This window comes from Cyprinus carpio, unplaced genomic scaffold (genome assembly GCF_018340385.1).
Source record: "Cyprinus carpio isolate SPL01 unplaced genomic scaffold, ASM1834038v1 S000006815, whole genome shotgun sequence".
NCBI classification, from domain to species: Eukaryota; Metazoa; Chordata; class Actinopteri; order Cypriniformes; family Cyprinidae; genus Cyprinus; species Cyprinus carpio.
The window spans coordinates 437,339-444,091 of NW_024879399.1; the positions used below are offsets into that span (position 1 = coordinate 437,339).

Below are 6,753 nucleotides of genomic sequence, written 5' to 3' on the forward strand. Positions count from 1 at the left end.
CTTGATAGATATCCCTCCAGATGTAGCCTTAGTTCTTACGACCCTGTTTTAACTGATTTTTGTCGTTACCCACAATTTTGCTGGATCCTTGGCGCTTTAAATATCCTAACATGAAACAATATTCTTGGTTTAAGCCAAATAATGTAGTAAAGTCAAGAATAGATTTTCGGTTAATTTCAGTTTTCTATTATTAATTTTGTCAGTGATTGCTGTATGTCAGCAGCTCCTCTTACAGATCATTCTGTTATTAAATTGATTTTTAAACCTCCTGGTGTTAGCCGACAAAAATAAAGGATATTGGAAATTAAATTCTAATTTATTAAAATGCCAGTCATTTAATGAGGGTATTAGGGCCATTGTCTCTAATGTGATGTCTGATGAATTAATAGTGTCATATATCTCCCAATGGGGAATATCTTAAATTTAAAATTATGAAAATACTCAATTAATTTTGGTAAAACACTAAATCGAAGTAACAAATTATCTGAATTTAATATTATTAAAGAATTAAATGTCTTTTATAATAAAACATCACCTACTGATAATGAGAAACGAAAACTACAAAGTCTTCAAAACAAACTTGATGAAATCTATCTTTGTAAAGCAGGAGGAGCTTTTATAAGGTCTAGGGCTAAATGGATTGAGGAGGGGAAAGGAGTACTTCCTATTTCTGTAGGTTAGAAAAAAGAAGGCAAGAGAGACTTTCAGTTAAAGCCTTATTGATCCAGGGCCAAGTAATTACTGATCAAGCTTCAATCACTAAGGAAGTTGTTTCTTTTTACAGTAACCTATATTCCTCAACCTTTTCTCTGGACGATACAACATCCTTTTTTGACCTTATTAAAGACTTTATTCCCCATATAGATGATGATTGTGTAGCAATGTGTGATGCAGATATTACATCTGATGAATTGGATAAAGCAGTAAGTAGTTTTATCTCTAGACAAATCTCCAGGCTGTGACGGCCTCACTGCAAAATTTTATAAGCACTTTTGGAGCATACTTAAAGAACCTTTTATGCTTATGTTAAAAGAAGCAACAGGAAAAGAAAATATGACATTTCCATCCACCATGAAACAAGGTATAATAACTTTTAATCCCCAAGCCTGATAAAGACACTAAAATGTTAGATAACTTTAGACCAATTACATTATTAAACACAGATTATAAAATTGTAACCCTTATATATGCTAATAGATTAAAAATGTTTTTACACAAAATTATAAGCGAATCTCAATCTGGCTTTATGAAGGGAAGATCTATACATAATAATATTCAGTTAGTGTTTGATATTCTAGATTATAGACATCTAATAGAAGACGATGGTTTTTATTCTCTTCATTGACTTTTATAAGGCATTTGACTCAATCGAACATCCATTTTTTATTTTTGATTGTTTAAGATTGTTTGGCTTTGGAGAAAAATTTCGAAATATTATAAAATCTTTGTATGAAAATTCCAATAGTTCTGTTTCCTTGCCAGGAGGTACATCACCAAGATTTTCCATCAGTCGTGGTATAAAGCAGGGTTGTCCTATTTCCCCATTTCTTTTTATTATAACAACAGAAATGCTTTCCATCTTTATCAAGAACTCAACGATAGCCCCACTAGAGGTACTTGGTCAGACACTAATCATCAGTCAATTTGCAGATGATACTGCCTTTTTTTATAAAGCAATTATCAGAAGTCCCCAAAATACTACAATCTATTCAATTTTTTTCCAAAGCTTCTGGTTTAAAAATAAATTTGAACAAGTGTGAATTAATGCCAATCCATCAATGTCAATTAACTGAGGCTTATAACATCCCTATAAAATCTACAGTTAAATATTTAGGTATGCTTATTTAAAAAGACTCCCCTGAAAATGAACTTATGAATGTGTGGAATACAATAGATAAATGTCAAATTAAACTCAACTCTTGGTTATTGAGAGATATAAGTTTATTAGGTAGAGTATTTTTGACTAAGATGGAAAGTATTTCAAGATTAATCTGTCCAGCATACACAATTGCTATTTCAAATAGAGCTATTAAAAAAATCAATCAAATTAACTTTGGCTACATCTGGAAAAAGAAGACCCATTATATGAAGAAAGTAGAGATAATAAAACAATATAAAGAGGGAGGTTTACAAGCTATTGATTTTGACTCTATAAAATGGGACCCTTAAAATTAATTGGTTTAAATCTCTTTTAAATAATAACAGTTTTTTTGGTTTCATATTTCCCAGAGAGTTATTCAAGAAATTAGGAGGAATAGAGTTTCTATTAAGATGCGATTTCACTGCTTAACGTCTCCCAGTCAAAAGGTTTTGTTATATTGGAAGATTTTATATAACCATAATTTCACACCACATAATACACCATTATGGAATAATAGATACATTACAGTTAAAAATAAATCATTGTATGACAAGGATTGGATGGGAAAAGGTATTTGGTCAGTGTCCCATTTAATTGAGAATAGTGCTGTGTTATATCATATGAGAATTTCTGTATTAAATATTTAAGTTGCAATCAAGCTAAATTTGAATCTATTGTTAAAGCTATTCCTAACTCTATTATTTGTTTGATCACAAAGAAAAACTCTTCTTTATTCGAACCCTATGACCCTGTGTTTACCTCCACTGTTAATTGAAGGCTGTGAATTTAAAGGAGGTAAACTTTCCAACAAAATTATTAGAAAGATGTTTAATAACATTTCTTATCCTATCGCAGTATACAGAAATTCAATTTCTTATAATTTCCAAAAAGATACCATTCATATTCTTAAATACATAAAATTTCCTTTATCTCCCAAGATTAAAGAAATTCATTTTAAAATTTTAAATGGGATATATCCATCCAGTGAATACTTAAGACTTAGATTTGGATTTGATTCTAATAAATGTATATTTTGTGATGACATCGAAACTACGGATCACCTGTTCTTTCATTGCAAGTATGTGGATGCTTTATGGTCTGATATTCATGACTGGCTTTACCCAAAGATACCTTACCTGGTCAACTTCACCCTAAAAGACATTGTCTATGGACTTGTAATGAACAATAACAAAGATGATTTTCTGGTCAATAGCATCCTTATGCTGGGAAAATTTTATATTCATAAATCTAGATTCTTGAAAGTAAAACCAGCCTTTTATGCATTTCATAATGAGTTTGTTTTGTATAAAAAAGCCCTTAAAATAATGAAAAAGAAAAATGCAATAATTCTGTTTTCTATTATTATGGTTCTTGAATTTACAAGAAAAACCCTAGCCCCACTCCAAGATTATTTGTACACTGCTTTTAGATTTTTTTTTTATCAGAACTTGAAAAATAAAACCCAAAGGTCTGTCTGTCTGCCTGCCTGTGTTACATTAATGTCTCTTTAACTAACTTTTTTTGTCTCCCTTTACAGCATACATTTCCAGCTGTCTGTCTTGTGCAAGTTTCTCTCTGTCTGTGTTTTAGGTTGAAGATGGCCGAGAGAGGTAAGCCTTCCAGTTGCTGATCTAGAAGCATTAGGCAAGAGTGTCTGAGAACGATGGTATGATCTGCGACACTGTCTTTTTTTTATTACTGATTTATTACTGACTAGCTATTTCTTTCTTTGTTGTTATTCAACAAGAGAGAACTCCTATTAATGGGAATCAAAAGGAAACCCTGAAATCATTTTTTAAGGATGGAATGACACAAGTTGGTTCAGAATTAATACCAAGAGCTGCATCAGCTACTGGTTTGGACACCAGTGTCGTAGAAGTAAGGTTTACTTTTGTGCCTCACTAACAAACAACATGTCAAATAAATATATCATCCTGCTGTACTGCTTGTATAAATGAAGTGTTTTTTTAACCATTCAGTTTAATTGGTTTAATACCCTTTCGCTATTTTTTTGTTTTTCAGAATTGGATCGGTAATTACAAAAGATCACAAATGACTAATGCTTCTTCTGAGCCCCGGCCATCAAAGGCCAAAGTTCACATTAGAGAGCTGTCGCCTTACAATCTTTTTTGTAGGGACATATTCAAAAACAAAGGTGAGAAACAAAATTTAATGACTGTTTTTAATTTTTATACTAAATTTTCTTTTCATACATGGCAGCCCTGTTGACATAAGGTTTATGAGGGTCATGAAAGGTCATGAAACAGATTTTCATGATAGTATTTATGATAGTATTTTATGATAGTACTTCACTCACGCAAATTGCATTCATCAGTTTAAGAATGCTGAGTGTATTGAAAAGAATCATCAGGTCATCTACTTTACACGTTATCTTGTTTTTACAGAGTTGTTACAGGTAAATGGTTTTCACAACCCAAGTAAAACAGTGTATTGGACTGATTGTCGTTGTATGAATTTACTTTAAAAAGGAGATGCTGACTAGAGTGTGCAGACTGTGCCTTCATGTGTTAAGTTTTCTGTGCATATTATCTGTGCATATGTGCCGTTAAGTTTTCTGTGCATCTATTTTTTCTTCAGGCACAATGAATGATATTAAGGGCAGGTGCGCCACATTGGGGGAAGATGCAAAGCAGAAATACATTCAAGAGGCAGCAGCACTGAGGGCACATGGGCAGGCACAGGACACTAAACCCAGAGATAAGAGATGCCTGAATTAAAATGCACTTAAAGAAGCTGAAGTTAGAGGTTTGGAAAGAGGATTAATTTGCTAAGCATTAATATAATATATATATATATATATATATATATATATATATATATATATATATAATATATATATATAACATATATATTAACATATATATATATATATATATATATCTATATATAGAATATATATATATATAGATTATATATATATATATATATATATATATAGATATATTATATAGATAACGTAGGGCAATATACATATTTAAAACTTTATAAATGAAAATAACTGGGTTAGGTGATAGGTTATGGGAGTCAGTTATTTTCATTTATAAAGTTTTAAATATGTATATTTTTATGACAAAACCGCACGGATTACCCTCAGAAGGCCTTCGTTTATCCCCCTGGAGCCGGATGGATTATTTTTTGTGAAGGATGCAGGCACATTTTCGGACTTGAAGCAAGCCGGACCCCATTGCTTCACATTATAACCACTGAAAGATCTAAGACATTTTCTAAAAATAACTGAAAATGTGTTCGTCTGAAAAAAGATGCATCTCCAACGGCTTGAGGGTGAGGTAAATCATGGCTTAAATATCATTTTGGGCGAAACTATCCCTTTAATCACAGAGAATTCAAAATGTATAGTTACTGTGCTGGTCAAAGCTACTGATGCAAGCTCAGTTCTGAATTATTTAAAACATTGTAGGCTATTCAGTGTGCTAAATGCATTTTATCTTTATTGTTGTTAGATTCTCTGGAAAGTGATAAAGAAAATCATTCCGAAATAGCTGCCAGTGAGGGTAAGTATTATTCTTTTCTTTTTCTTCTTCTCAGATTAGACTATACTACAGCCTCCACCTCACATTAGTTTTGAGTAGGACTTAAAGACTAAAGCCCATTACTAATTACAAATCTAGCATATTTAATCGATTACCAGTCAAAATTAATGCAATCTTATATCTGAATGATGTGAACAGTGCATTCGTTGTACTAAATGTGTTCCTTTTTATTATTTTAAGACTCACTTGAACACGATCCAGAAAATGAGCCGGATTACACACCTGTCAATGAAGGTGAGTAACTTATTGTCATTATTTTTACATTTCTGTCAGCTACTAGTGGGCTCAGCCGCATGCGCGCGCGCTGCGCGCGCACACACACACACACACACACACACACACACACACACACACACACACAAACACACAAACAGCAATGCCAAACTTAAATGCATGCCTACACACTGACACAAACACACACACACATATATCCACATGCTAAGAAACCATGTAAGAGAAATGTGCATTTGTAGAACATCATTTTTATTTTATTTTTATTTTAATCATATGAAGGTGCCATTGATAATCGGGGAAGGTCAAGGAAGAGGGCCAACCCAGACACTTGGAAGGGTAACATCCAGAAAAAGGAAAATAATGAGGGGCCAATCTTATCTTGGACGGAAAAAAAAAATTAATTTGTCATCAAAGAAGAAAGAAAAAATGGGGCGGCCGGTGCCAATCTGTGTCCTTCAAGAAATCAAGCAAACTACACTTGCTCCGAAATTGATGAAGGGAAAGAGGGAGGAAATTTTCAAGTATTTTTGGGGGAAATTGGAATGGAAAGAGAGGAGAATGTATGTGAAAACATCGGTGGAGGTGAGTGATGTCAAGCGGCGCCCGGACAGAAGCGGTTCAATCTCGGAGGTCAGCATCTCTCTTTTGTTGTTTATGTGTAGATGGTTAAAAGGCTCAGAGTTTGTCAAAGGATGTTCCAGTCTACACTTGGCATCAAGCAGTGGACTTTTTTAAAGTGGGTGGGCGGCGAAGAGGGGAAAGTCCTGAGAAGATGGCGATAGTGAATGTAAGGACAGAGGAGCAGGACTTCCTAAAGACCTTCCTTCTGGATCCGCCAAAAGTTCCATCGCACTACTGCAGGTCCTCCTCATCAAAGATGTACCTGGAGCTTTTTCTTCAAGTCCATCAGTCATCTCCACACACAGTATAAGCAATCATGTGCAGACCCACAGCATCCAGCCTCTGTCACGGCAAGTATTTCACTAAACACCTTCAACGATTTAAATCTTTCTCTGTTCCATCTGAAGAAAAGTTCAGTGTGACACTTGCTGTGCCTTCAAAGCCGGGGGAAAATCGAGGCTGCCG

The 6,753-nt window shown here is 33.7% G+C and overlaps 1 long non-coding RNA gene across 1 annotated transcript; it reads left to right on the top strand.

The window, feature by feature from the left end:
- The first annotated feature begins 5,348 nt into the window (after nucleotides 1-5,348).
- LOC122144994 lies at nucleotides 5,349-6,061 on the top strand. Its single transcript, XR_006160022.1, has 3 exons — nucleotides 5,349-5,394; nucleotides 5,614-5,667; nucleotides 5,947-6,061. It is a non-coding gene; the product is annotated as an uncharacterized LOC122144994 (long non-coding RNA).
- The last annotated feature ends 692 nt before the right edge of the window (nucleotides 6,062-6,753 follow it).